The sequence below is a fragment of the Limulus polyphemus genome, unplaced genomic scaffold (genome assembly GCF_000517525.1).
Source record: "Limulus polyphemus unplaced genomic scaffold, Limulus_polyphemus-2.1.2 Scaffold405, whole genome shotgun sequence".
Lineage (NCBI taxonomy): Eukaryota > Metazoa > Arthropoda > Merostomata > Xiphosura > Limulidae > Limulus > Limulus polyphemus.
Genome location: NW_013666015.1, coordinates 47,653 through 61,678, shown reverse-complemented (window position 1 = coordinate 61,678; position 14,026 = coordinate 47,653). Strand labels below are relative to the sequence as shown.

The 14,026-nt window shown below is 32.8% G+C and overlaps 1 pseudogene; it reads right to left on the bottom strand.

Moving 5' to 3' along the window:
* Positions 1 to 2,969: 2,969 nt before the first annotated feature.
* The window catches only part of LOC106458019, a 54,256-nt pseudogene continuing 43,199 nt past the window's right edge, over positions 2,970 to 14,026 (bottom strand).

The following is a 14,026-nucleotide window of genomic DNA, read 5'->3' as shown; positions in this document are numbered from 1 at the left end:
TATTTTAATACCGATGTTTGTTTAAACTAAATTTATATTTATAAATGTACATAACTTATACTGTTAAATATGTATTGCGAATCTCCCGCCTATTCTCTAATATTGCAGAAGATTCTCTAGTGTAAGAATCAACAATACATTTATTTACGTAAACGTTGGTGTAGCTTTGTATTATTACGTAGTTTGAATATTCGAGAAGCTCTCCACACGCCTATAAATACAACCAACGCGATGCGTCTAAAAAAAGTATCTATTATTGGTTTGCTATAGTTGGTATGCTATCAACTTCGGAAGCTATAATTGTGATTAACATTTATTGATCGGGAACTTCAGATATATTGACTAGAAACGTTTATAAATTTTGAATATTACAAATCATTCAGCTTCAGTGGATTCACATCGGACATTAGTACTTTTACGAAAACATTACCTAACGTCACCGGTAGGAAAAATCGGCGTGTGTTCAGTGAATTTCACAGAGCTAGCTAACTTCCTATTAAGTGAATTGTACCTACATCAACTCGAAATTAACTCCCTCATCGTGAATCCTCGATAAGACAAAGAAGTTCCAGACTAGAAAGAAGACTTTATATTGCTTGTAAGTTTGTAAAACTTTTGTAAATAAATCGTTGTTTGTAATAACTATTTGTAATAACTGTTATTGTAAATTGTTGTTCATATATTAAAACATATTTGTATTAAAAAGAAACTGTGTGAATCAATCTTGTTGGTAAATATCATAAATTGGATACATATCGGTATTCATTTAATTACTGAATTTAAATTATCATTTAGCTCGGTTTCAGACCTTTCGAAATTTTAATACTACAAACAAAATAAACCCGACTCACTTTATTATATTTCGTATCAACAAATACCATGCAATAAGCACATGGTAACGTGGTTGTTCAAAATTAAATCCTCAAATAAGCTGGATCTACTGAGATATCATACATAGGCTTAGAATAAGAATATATATAAAATAAGCATTAAAAAGATTTTGATAAAGATTCCATTGTCAGTCTTAGTTGTCACCTCGAAGTCATAGCGTACAGTCTTCAGACAGTCCACTGTATCCCACGGTCCAACAAATCCGAAAGTATATATTTATAAAATTGACAATCCACTGATACTTATACATTGGGAAACTCAAATAAAGGCTGATGTATTTTAATTTACATCATACTAAGACACTAATAAAGGCTGATATATTTTAATTTACATCATACTAAGACACTAATTAAGGCTGATATTTTAACTTGCATCATACTAAGACACTAATAAAGGCTGATATATTTTAACTTGCATTATACTAAGACACTAATAAAGGCTGATATATTTAACTTGCATCATACTAAGACACTAATAAAGGCTGATATATTTTAACTTGCATCATACTAAGACACTAATAAAGGCTGATATATTTTAACTTGCATCATACTAAGACACTAATAAAGGCAGATATATTTTAACTTGCATCATACTAAGACACTAATAAAGGCAGATATATTTTAACTTGCATCATACTAAGACACTAATAAAGACTGATATATTTTTATTTACATCATACTAAGACACTACACTTGATGTGATGAATGATGGTTGGAATTACCTAAATGGAATTAGGTAAAAGGTGAGTCTAGATTTTTATATGGTTACTTATTTTTCTTTCCGAAGCAAAAAGCTGATTTATGTTCATGCTAAGGTATACATTTGTATTCAGGTGTATTAAAGCGTCCTTGGAATTATTTTGAACATTTTCTTAAAAATAAAATGTCTGAAAAGTCTAAATAACTATCTATGATCAAAAGGAGTGGTTACACTGTTTCTTGATTAACTTGAACATTTTGATAATATTTTCTGGCGTTAATTATAACTGAACGGTAAATATTCACAGAATAAGAAAGTTTAAAGGATTCGTGATAATGAAATTTAAAATGAGTACTCGTAGTTAATCATCAGTGATTCTGGGTGTTTTGTTTTCTTAGAGTAATGAAATAATTTGTTTCCGACTTTTCACTTTTCGCTCCACCGTAACGTTAACACTAAATTATATAAGTTAACGAAGCTTCATTCAATGGCTATTTGATTCTCATCCCAGTGTGAGATAGGATATATTCCATTCTAGAGCGGATACAATAAGGCAAATTTCAAACCAAATTAATGTTTTATAAATTAAATTTTATTGTTTGGCTGATTTTCAATTATTGTAATATGAATGCCCTTTCCTCTTTTATACTTCTGCCGACTTTAGTTGAAGAGCAATACGAGAAACGAGATAAAACTTGAAACTCGACACAGTATCTCTACATAGTACCAGCCATATACTGTAAGTATTTGCTAAAACAATTTCAATTATTTTGGTATAATATGAAACAAGTTCGAAGTAATTGCTTTTATATTGATAGAAAAATATTAGCATACATGGTAATGTAAAATACTATTTAAACAAAATTGAACAGGAAATGAGTAGCAACGAAAACTGGTAATTGTACTTTTTTCTTGTATGATAGATTTTCAATTTTATTGATTGCCTGCTTTTCCTTTCCTAACAATGTCATAATATAATTGGATTTTGTTTCGAATAACTTTGGTAAAATAGGAAATGAGCACGTTGAAAGAATCTTCCATCAAAACAATTAGTCAACAATGTGTCGAGGTTACAGTTTCTAAGAGAAAAAGAATCTTGTTCTTTGACTTCATTTTTCCAGCCTTATTCAACTACATATTAAATTGATTTGGTTCTTCAAAAGTGTAGAAATAAAATAAATAAAACGGCTAACAAGTATCACACAAACGTCCGATTAAATCCATATCTTGTTTTATTTGACTACAGGTGCTAATAAAATGTGACCATGAATTACTCTGTTAATATAGTGTTTAAATTCCCAAACAACGTCTGACAATTAATATGTTTATCAACAGACAGAAAAAAAAAACGCCTAATATTATCGATTATCTCTTTAGTGTTTTGGATGGCACAATAAATCATTGAATATAACCATATATTATTGCGAATTTTAACATAATTTGTAAGTAAACCTATTGTGGTAACATAAATTTATGGGTATTGCATGGCAATTCTTTCACTCAGTTACGAATAAATTGACTTACGCATATAAAAAATATCATATATTATTTTTATGTACGTAGCAATCAAAATAAGATTAAAAATAAAAATTATGTTAACGATACCTTTGGGTTTTAGTTATATTTTTGAAGTTTCAAGTGCATAGTATATTTGGATACATTAGTCAGGCTATGAAAAATAAAAATTGAAAGGAGGACTGTCAGTATCAGAATTTGTATTCAAGTAGCATCTCATTGAAATGTATAGAAAAAGTTTAGGTAAATAGGATCATCAGAAAGAAAATGGCGAGCGTTTATATTTTGTCAAGAGAGGGTGCTGTTGTATATATATATATATATAACTATTTTTACATATTATTTTAAGGATGTCTCTGAAATAACAACATAGAGATTTCAGTCAAGTGCTTTACATAGAGATTATATTTGAATTCTAACTCTGACGTTGACGTTTTTGTGGAAGGAGTTGCTCGTCCTTCCTTACATTTCTCAAAAATCAAATTAAAATTCATCAGTATGGTTATACAATTTTGAACGATATATGTTAAGTTGAGGTTATGGACTTTTCATTGTTGATCGATGCAGAAGTTGATTTAAGTCATTGTTTATTCTAAAGAAGTGGTAGCCTTCTTTGTGAACAACGTTTTCGTACAATTGCCTTTGTCTTTATCAAGTATTCTCTAAACTAATTTTATAAAACCTAACTATGAGTAAATCATGAACCTACTGCTTCGTGCCGAACCCCTGAAAAAAATCAGATCCCTTTATTGTCGTCACTCAAGGTCATAACAAATGTTCGTATTTCCATAGGATTAAGGGTAATGTTGAAATCCGGGATTTTAGGGGCGTCTCTTTGACGATCTGAAATAAAAACATATAAATTTCAACCAAGCATATTAGCACAATCTGAAATAAGAAAATAGTAAAAATTCCAGTCAGTTATATTAGCATTAAATGTTAAACATTCCACAACAAATATCAAGAGGTAAGCTATATTATCTAAAGTATTGAGTTATAACATTCCTATCAGTTAATAAACCTTTCTGTTCTTAATAAATATGCATAGTAATTCTATGATACACTACTGCGTAGGGTTATAAGGTCCACCAGTTGCTGTGGAAAGTTACTTGTAGTCGAAACTTTAAAAATGCTTATCAAAGGTGAATAATAATTACAATTGGCATTAGTGGTATCACTGTCAGAGTTTTTTCCGTCTAATTATTCATGTCCAAATCCAATTTAGATATTGCGCTAAAACAATGGGAGAGTATTGGATTTGCTAATGTGGGATACTGGCTTAGGCGCCAAAATTTATCCACTTCACATTTACACTTCCTGTAAACCATGTAAATGTGTGTTTCGAAATTAAATAACTCATCTATCTTTGAATATATCATTCTCAACATTAACGAGTGTACAGAACTGTAGATCACGATAGTCAATACATATAGGGGTATTCCTGGAGTTCAGAAAAAAGGCTGCAGACCATTAGTTTCCTATTACTATTTTTAATCTAAGATATCAGTTCTCATGGTGTTCTGAGTGCCGGATCATGTTTAAAAACAACGGAAGAAGTTTGGATGAAGAGTTTTGAATTTAATTATAACCATAAAAACACTTTGTGAATATAATTGTGTCGTCCCTGTGAAGAGTGGCTGGGATAATATCGTGGTGTAGGTACGATTTAACTAGTTTAGACTTGTTTTACTGTTGACAGTAAAAACATACATAAGTAAATCGCTGTATTATGATAGCATGTTTATGTCTGTGCTACTTGCACTTATAGACGATATGGGAAAACAATACTTCTTTGAGCGTGATAAAATACCATACGCCGTCTTCAGAAACGTATTAAGATAAATAACTTTCAGAAGCTACTCAGGTCAGCTTAAACATCGATCCTAATCTGAATTCAACCATACTATTCTGAAACGTTTTGGAACACCACTTGAAGCAGTAGACAGAACAAACCGTGATACTTCATTGCACTTGGATCTGTTCTAAATGAGATGTGGAAAATCTATTTTAACTAAATTTTTAACAAAAGCTAGTAGCAAGAGTTATTGACAGGGACTAGACTGTGATTGATACCAAATATGAGCTTACTTCCAGTCCAAATGAGAAGCAAACGGCCAAACATAATATTCTCCATCTCAAACTTTCTGAAAATATATTTCTCGGAAAAGTATATCTTATAGAATATACTGTAAATTAACGAAAGGTTTCTTCGAATTCTGTAAGTATCTGTCACATTGTTTCTTATATTTCCTGATGTGGAAAAAGTTATTTTCAATTGTTGCTATAAATCAGAATAAGTGTATGGCTGTAAACTACGACTATAAACACATTGGATGAATCAACACTATTGTAAAGTATTTACTTTCAGATAAAGTTAACAGTTTCCATTACGGTTTTTACACTTACAATAAAGGTTGGCCAGACACGCGATAAAGTCTCACACTAACAGAGTTGGACTGCATCATTACATAATGTTTCTTCTCTATGGAATCAACTACCAAAATCGTATAACTCAAACGTGTAAGCACCCACTTCCACAAAATATGCCGAATAATGGAATCAAAGATCCATTGTTGTAATTTTTGTTCTAATTAACAGTAATATAAATGTTTGATAGAGAATATGGCACACCACTTAGATGGTTAGCCAAACGGGGTTGTGACGTTATGTAAATACTGTGTAACAAGAAAGAAAAACAAAAACCAACTAACAACAGGAGATTTCTAATACTATTTAAAACTTAACAATGGTTTTATAATCTTTAGTATGATAATGACAAACTTAGATTTGTATTTTTGATAGTGCATGCAGAGTATATGAAACTAAGCAATATTTATATTACATGTTCAAGTTCAGCCTCTACAAATATTGTAAAGTATATTACTTATAACTTATAAAATCTTCCCCAATCCTGTGAACAAATACTGCATCATCAATACGGGGACTTAAACATACAGTATAACATTCGCGGGGGCATAGGTGTTTCATAAACACTATTTTCACTTCTTTCCTTTTAGTTTAATTAATTATTGTTTTATTTTGTCTACAAGATACTTTCCATTGTTTATGTGGCTTTTGGATAAGAGATTTCCACGTACTGCTACTAAACCTCTTTATCTTGAACTTTGATACATGACCTCCAAAAGTTAAACAGTCTAAACTTTGGATGCAGTATGTTTCTTTATAAATTTGATCAATATCTATTCATCTTATATGGAAATATCATGCCCACAAGTGTGGGGAAATTTTTCTATGTACTAGTGACTTTTGGACCTATGAAAATTAAACAGCCCTAGAAAGTTGCATGTAGTGTTTGTTATTCAAGTTTGGTCGAGTACGTCCATTGATTAGAACGGTCGAGCAGACGGACCGACAAAGGCAAGCAATAATTTAAGGAACCCAATATATCAGCCACTTTCGAAAGGTATACATATTTTCTTTAGAGATGAAGTAGGAAGGTCTGTGTTTCGAAACTGCTCGGAATTCAGTGTTTTTTGAATGATAAATAAGCCATTAGTCTACCGAAAAACAATATTTATGAAACAAAACCTGAACATGCTTTATACGTTTAGAATAATTTTATGTAAACTACAAGTTATTTTTACAAATCTATACGAGACTAGAATATTATTTTATTACCACCAGCTTTGTGTAGAAATGAACAATTCTGAATGAGTGCTTATCTAACTTGTGATGTATTTTTAATGAACTGTGTTAGTCAAATTGCAATCTAAAATGTGCGTAAGTTCTCTCAGATGAAGTTTTATTCTGTAAACTGCATAAGAAATCACGAATATTACCGTTATTACTAGGTGAACTGCCTTCCTTATTCCACGTTAACCTCGAAGCATCTTTAAGCAGTTGATTAGCTCCAAGCGTTGTTTCTGTAACGTTCGCTACGTTAAACGGGGTAAACATATCCTAAACAAAGAACAGAAGTTTGATAATCATATAGATTCGAAGTAAATTGATTTTAAAAAGGTAAGAGAATTACATGAAGATAATTATTTTCCACACATTGATTAGCATTAATTAATGTCACAAATTAAAACAACAGATGACTATAATTATAGAATTTACGATGATTAGAACTCATTGAATTATCAATTAGAGTCCGTCGCGCTTAGATATATTTTCCGTTGTAATGGTTATTCCATTTTAACAAGTTAAATCGCTAATTTGGCTTAGCATCACTTTGAAAAATTTATATCTGTTACGTTCATCTGGGGAATGTGAATCGGAGTTTAAAGAACGTGACATCTTTAAGATACTGTCAATAATAGTTAAACTATTATCAAATAATCCACCTTAGTTAAGACTAAGTTAAAATAACGATTTTATCTACGACATTATGGTACTGGATTTAAGAAGAACTTACTTTTAGAGACACATTGGTAGTTTTTGATAAGTCACCGGGATGGTCAGTTTTCTCGAAAAAGTGCTCTAGTCGTAAAAGAACAGAATTTCCACTCCATTGTTCCAGTGTTAATAAGTGAATATTAAGAGGGAGAGGGAGCTTTAATCCTGAAAACTAATAAAGAGATGAATAGCTTCAGTGCCAAACAATAAGTATCACTTACACACTCAACTGGTCTGAACTAAATTCATGTGATCAATTAAAAGTGCTGATAATCGATTATATTATTCCAGAATAAACCAAAAATAGTTTAATAAACGTAACAACTGAATGATAACATATGAAGTAGTAGTATTAAAAGTTAATATTATCACTTTCGCAGCTTTCCTTTTTCCTATCTTTTTTATTATTTTTAAAATGCGTGATTAAGTTGTGATTCCAACTAACACATCCCTTGTTGTTGATAAGGTAGGAATTCTCATCCTTAGAGGTGTCAACTTATATCAAATAATAGTTCACACTACTGTTATGCGTTTAAAGGTGTGACTTTATAAACAGAGTGAAAAGTCATGTAAGTGCTATGTGAAAACAAAAAAAAATAAGTCAACAAAATCGTTTTTATTAAGGTAGTTTCATTGTAGTTTTAAGATGATATGAACATAATTTGTTTTTGAATGACAGTAGCTTTTCAAAATGTATACATTTAAAATGAAGCTTATTTGTATACTATTTCTCTTGTGGGTGTAAAATCACATATTCTGACAAAGGGTGTGAATTCAATATTTTGGGGGAGCACCTTCTGTATCAGTACTTCACACCGAAAAAGATTTAAAATCACACTTTTATTTTCGGAGTGTATCATATACTAAGTATAAAATCTAAACATTTAAATAACAAAGTAAAAATGCCGTTTACATGACTATCATCACATTTTCAAATATATGTCTATATATATACTAAAACGGTTTTATTTCATTTAAATTTGAAATTGTTGTTTGGACACCAGCTTTTTAAGGATGTTTTTTCCAAGCACAAACTGCATTGATTTGGGGATATCTAGTTCATTTTATCTCAAAAAATTAATATCAACTATATACCAACATAAATATAATCTAACTTGACTTTCTTATGTATATGTTCAATAATTAAGTTCATCGGACTTTGAACTGTAAGTTAACTTTTATTACATATATTTCCTTTAAGGTGTTGTTGAACAAACTGCTTTTACCTCAGTTCTAAACTGTTTTGCCCAGTCTCGCTCAGAACCTGTGTATGTTGCAAACGACAGCCAAGGCTGAAGCAGTAACTTTAAAGCCAACTGCCGATGAAGTTTTCCAGCATCCGATATAGAACTCAATACAATGAGATGACGACCACGGACAACCAATCCACGCCCATCAACTCCTGTCTCGTTCAGTGCTTCGCCAACACCGAAAGCATCATCACATAAAAGACGGCGGTGGATCTAAAACAAGAGATGAAAGACGGTAATAAAGACAGGGATTGAATAGTTTCCATAAATGAGTTAATTAGACAGTATATAAATTTATATGAAATTAGCGCTGTTCAGTAGCTAAACGTCTAAAGGCAGTTAGACAAAAACAAAATTACCATTCACGATGAATATAGAATGTACAAAATAGTTTTTGCAGCCTATTGCAAAACAGTTGAAACGTTGTCGTCATTGTTTTTCTTGACCGAATCAGGTAGCTAACCTGATGAATGTGGATGAATGCGAGCCGAAATATACAAATTCGTAATATTTCTCCTTAAAGTTGTTAAATGTGTAAATGTCAAACGCAATAGCTGTAAATGAGAACGTATAAAGCCCTAAAGCTTACCCAGCATTAAAAAATGCCTCATATTTGAAGAAATTATTAATCTTTAAAAGGACATATACATCTAATCCATAATTAGTCAGCAGCTTATACGATCACCTAAGGTAAAATTTGAATTACGTTATTTTTGTAAGGTTTAGTTAATAGATAAGCTATGCAATGGGCCATATGCACTCTGTTCTACCACGGGGAACAGAAACTGCATTTTAGCGTTGTAAGTCCGTAAATTAATCGCTGACTCTTCGGGGGATTACCCTTTAAGATTTGAATAAACTACTTTAATGCTTTCAAGAGAGACGTTCAGATTTTAATAGCTCATATGCTAGATTTACCAAGTAACTTTATTTATTCAACATTATTATTTTACTTATTGTCTATTGTACGCATAACATGACTGGTCAAATACTTGAAGTTCCCAATAACTTCCTTGAACAAAGGCATGTTTGTTGACAACTCCCATGTCATTTAAGAGCTTATATGTTTCATATGGAATCACCGAATCTGGTTGCTGAGGTGACTGATCTATGGCTAAATCATCTTCTATCTCAACCCGAGACTCCAGTTTATGGTTAATCTGTGTTTTATCACAACATGGAGAGAATCCGCCGTCAGCTGTCATCAAGATGTGATTTATAGTGGAGAACTCATATGTTCCTGCCACCTCTATAAGGTCAATATCAGGGGACGACCTTGCAATGATCCACAGGTGTGCCTTTATGGAGTGAGATGTCATGAGAGTGATCTCTTCTAAGCCCTCCTTTACAATATGTTTTTTCGTCCATGCACCCCTTATCAACATTCTAGTCTTTGTCATTTTGTCCATGAGATTGTGGTCACAGCAGAGTCTCTCTTCCGCGAAAGTTCTGTCTGTTGTTTTGCCTCGTTTTTCCGTGTCTCATATGTTTTCCTGCATGTTGTGTGGCTCAATACTTTTGTTTGAAGTGGACTACCTTCAATTTGTTACCATCTGTGATCTCTGTCACTCTGAACAGGTTGGCTTTGGACAATACTTCTTTCAGATGATTGGCACATTTTCCTTGACACATCATTTCCAATAAGGCATTGTTTATTTGATGGCTATTTTGAAAATTTAACCTATCTTTGAAGCTAATATTATCTATATTTGTATAACATTTTGTTCCCATGTCTTATAAAGATAGATTAAAACACATACATTTGAATAGTTATTTGCTAGAAGGCTAGATAATTACCAAAATAATATAAAATTGGCTCCATGGAAGACCAGATTCAAAATGGCCTACAAAAATGCCACACTTTTTTGACAAAGTATAACTGATAAAAATTAGCAAAAATCTACAAAAATGTTCGTGATATTACAAAATACTACACAGTATTTCTCGAATATCTGGTTTATTGAAATGAACTTTGGAGAAATGTCAACCATGCACATTAGAAAGATGAAAGGGATCAAAATCTCCTTGTTCTTTCTTGAGCCTGTTTTGATTTAAATGTCAACGTAAATCGGTAGTCACAAACAGACGATACTGAAAAAAAATGGTCAAAAAGTAAAAACGTTTTTATCCAGTTTTGAAGCTGTTTTCTACAAACAACCTTTGTCGACAAAACAAAAATTTAAAAACGACTTAAAGCTTTTCTGTATAGATGTATATATATCGCAAGGTAATGGCTAAAATAGTCGGGAATTTCACCCTTTAGAATATATCTTTATTGAGGTAAATTCAACAAAGTGTTTTAAATTTCCATAAAGTTTCTGCAAGTATGTAATTGTTGACTGGAATGGGCTAACTCTTTTACACGGGTAAAGGCTATAATACTGAAATCTTTGTTTTTAAGTCTCAAGCTAGTGTACATGTGTTTCTATATAGATTTGTTGGAAAATAGCCTATTCAAAGGGCAATACCTAGCTTAGCTTAAGTTTGCATTAAGAACATTGGTTGAAGTACTGAACCTGTGGATTTGTGGGATTAAAGTAAGTTATTACTACAGTTCTGACACTTGCTTTTGAATATAATTCCCTTGATCTTCATCTCTGATTTTGTAGCTTTCAACCCTAGCAGCCATATAATGCAAAAGAAGCCCGGGCAGCTTCGATTGAAAAGACAAAAAAAAAAACGTGTTTGGTCGTTTTGCTTCACTGTACATGTATGACTTATTGTTTTCTTAACAGTTACGAACCTGTATTATGTATGCATTTTTGTTTTTCTGTTGGATATCAGTAAACCTGAATTCTATAGACTAAATAAAAAAGAATAAGTTTGTGCAGAATTATTTTGAACGGTCTTCCTTTTCTATTGACTGTCTGGTACAGTACTATTCGTGAATCATTGTTATCATGTAAGGTAACTTCTGAGATCACGATAAACTTATGTAAGAAATGAGGACGATGAGATGGTAATGCTAAGATCACACGATCCAGTACTCTATGCCGTAGGGCGTAGAGCACTTGAACGAAGCATGACTCAATGCCTGAGACACGGTTGTTATAATGTTGTGCCATAGAACTGACCACGTAGAGAGCTGAGCAATCCACAGGGACAAGTTCAAAGCTCAAACGTAAGGACTTCAAGAGAACTTGGACATGTATGCAGATAATTTAAGGATATTACGTAGAAAGGCATTTCATACTATGCCTCCTGAAGATCATGATTAAATGCGTATTTACAAGCTTATTGAGGAGTTGCTGAGCAAATCCGCACGGCACCATGTGGCAGCATGGTACCGCAACCCAGGTTTCCTATGGGCCAGCAGAGTATTTTGGCAGAGGTGCCATGAATGCACCACCGCTACAGCCAGAGATTTACTCCACAAAGCACCATGAGCATAAGGGCAGAACTATCTGCTTCAAAAGTGGCATGTCTGATCACTGGTTGCAAGAATGTTTGTATCCTGTTGTCAGACAGGATAATCAGACACAAAACAGATGCAAGACAGTTAGAAATGAGCAATGTCTGCAGTAGCACTAATTGATTTTAAACAGTAGAGCCTGAGTTATATATGGTTTTCAACTTGGGCAATTACAGCAGTCAGTTCGCACCATAGGTCATAGTGGCTGGTCCGGAGAGCCATGGATAGGTTGTTCCATGCTATATGCTTTTAATAATACATGGAGGATCGAACACAGGATTTTAACCTTTGTAAGTCCTGAAATTTACCATTGATTGATTGGGGGATATTACTTGTGGAACTTATTACCATGTTTAGCGACCTGTTATGAATTTTGTGAATTGGTCATTTTTCCTAATTTGAAAGTTTGAAGCGAAGTCGCTCTTGCGATAAGGCAAAAAGGAATTGTAATGGCAGATACAGTTATAAATTTCATCATTCTATAACTAGTATAGAATATATATATCTTTATTAAGGTATAATCGTGTGATACTTTTCTAAAATTATATGCGGTTTTTGTATATAGTTAATCATATATGTTTTCACGAGCTGTCTCATGGTCAAAAAAATGTGGTAATACTATTATACAAGTATGGCTTACATACCGAAACTTTTATTCTTAAGTCCTAAGCTACAGTATATACGTTTCTGTACGCGTTTCTTGAAAAGTAGCTTATCCATAAGCCAATACGTAAACATGTACAGCTGGCTTGGTTTCAGATTACGTGTAGAACATTGGTTGAAGTATGTAACCTATGGACTTGTGGGGTATTTGGCTGTTTCTTTTTAAATCTTTTGGCCGTCTTTCTTATTTTGTAGCTCTTAAGCCTAAATGAAACAGAAGAACAAACCCAGCCAGTTAAGGTACCAATACACTGTGTTTGTATGAGAATAAATATTTTTTGTGTTACAACTACACCTAGGTTTGCTTGTTTTCCTTTACTGTCTATGTTCAATGTATTCTTCGTTTAACAGTACTGAACATGCGTTTTGCGGGAATTTTCGGTTTTTCTCTCGGATGGGCTTGGCGTGATCTCTGTGGTTAGAACGCTCGACTCGACTGAGGGTCGCGAGTTCGAATCCCCGTCACCGAACATGCTCGCCCTTTAAGCCGTGGGAGCATTATAATGTGACGGTTAATCCCACTATTCGTTGGCGGTGGGTGGTGTTCACTAGCTGCCTTCCCTCTAGTCTATCACTGCTAAATTAGGGACGGGTAGCGCAGATAGCTCTTGTGTAGCTTTGGGCGAACTTCAAAACAAACCAAAAACAAATTATTTCGGACATCAGTGAACCAAAGTATCACAACAGTTACTTAATCTTTGAATAGAATACCGAATACAACAAACTATCATCAAGCAGTATGTGACTACAAAATAATTTATATATAGCAGTTAATACAGTAGGAAATGTGTAATTAACAGTCAGAGACAAGAAATCGAAAATTACGTTTCTGTCCTAAAAACGACGAATATAAGGAAGATTTTAGGTGAGTAAGAACGATGGATAATCAAGTAAGAAAAACGTTGAAAGGGTCAGTTGATGAATCTATGAACTTAGAAAGCTTGAAAGAGAAATATAAGAACATATATTGGTTTATATTTTAAATCTATAATATTTTTGATTCTCCTATTTAATTATTACTATTTCCCACCGTTTGAAATTTCCTTACCTGAACTTATTTTAATGATAAATATTAATCCAACAGCACTTATCGAAAACATATACATTAACATTTGAGTCTGATTCCCATTTCCTAAAGGTTATGTCCTCAGGTGGGACAGCGATAGGTTTACAGATTTACAAAGCCAAATTCCGGGGCTCGATTCCCCGCGGTGGACACAACAGACAGCTGAAGGTG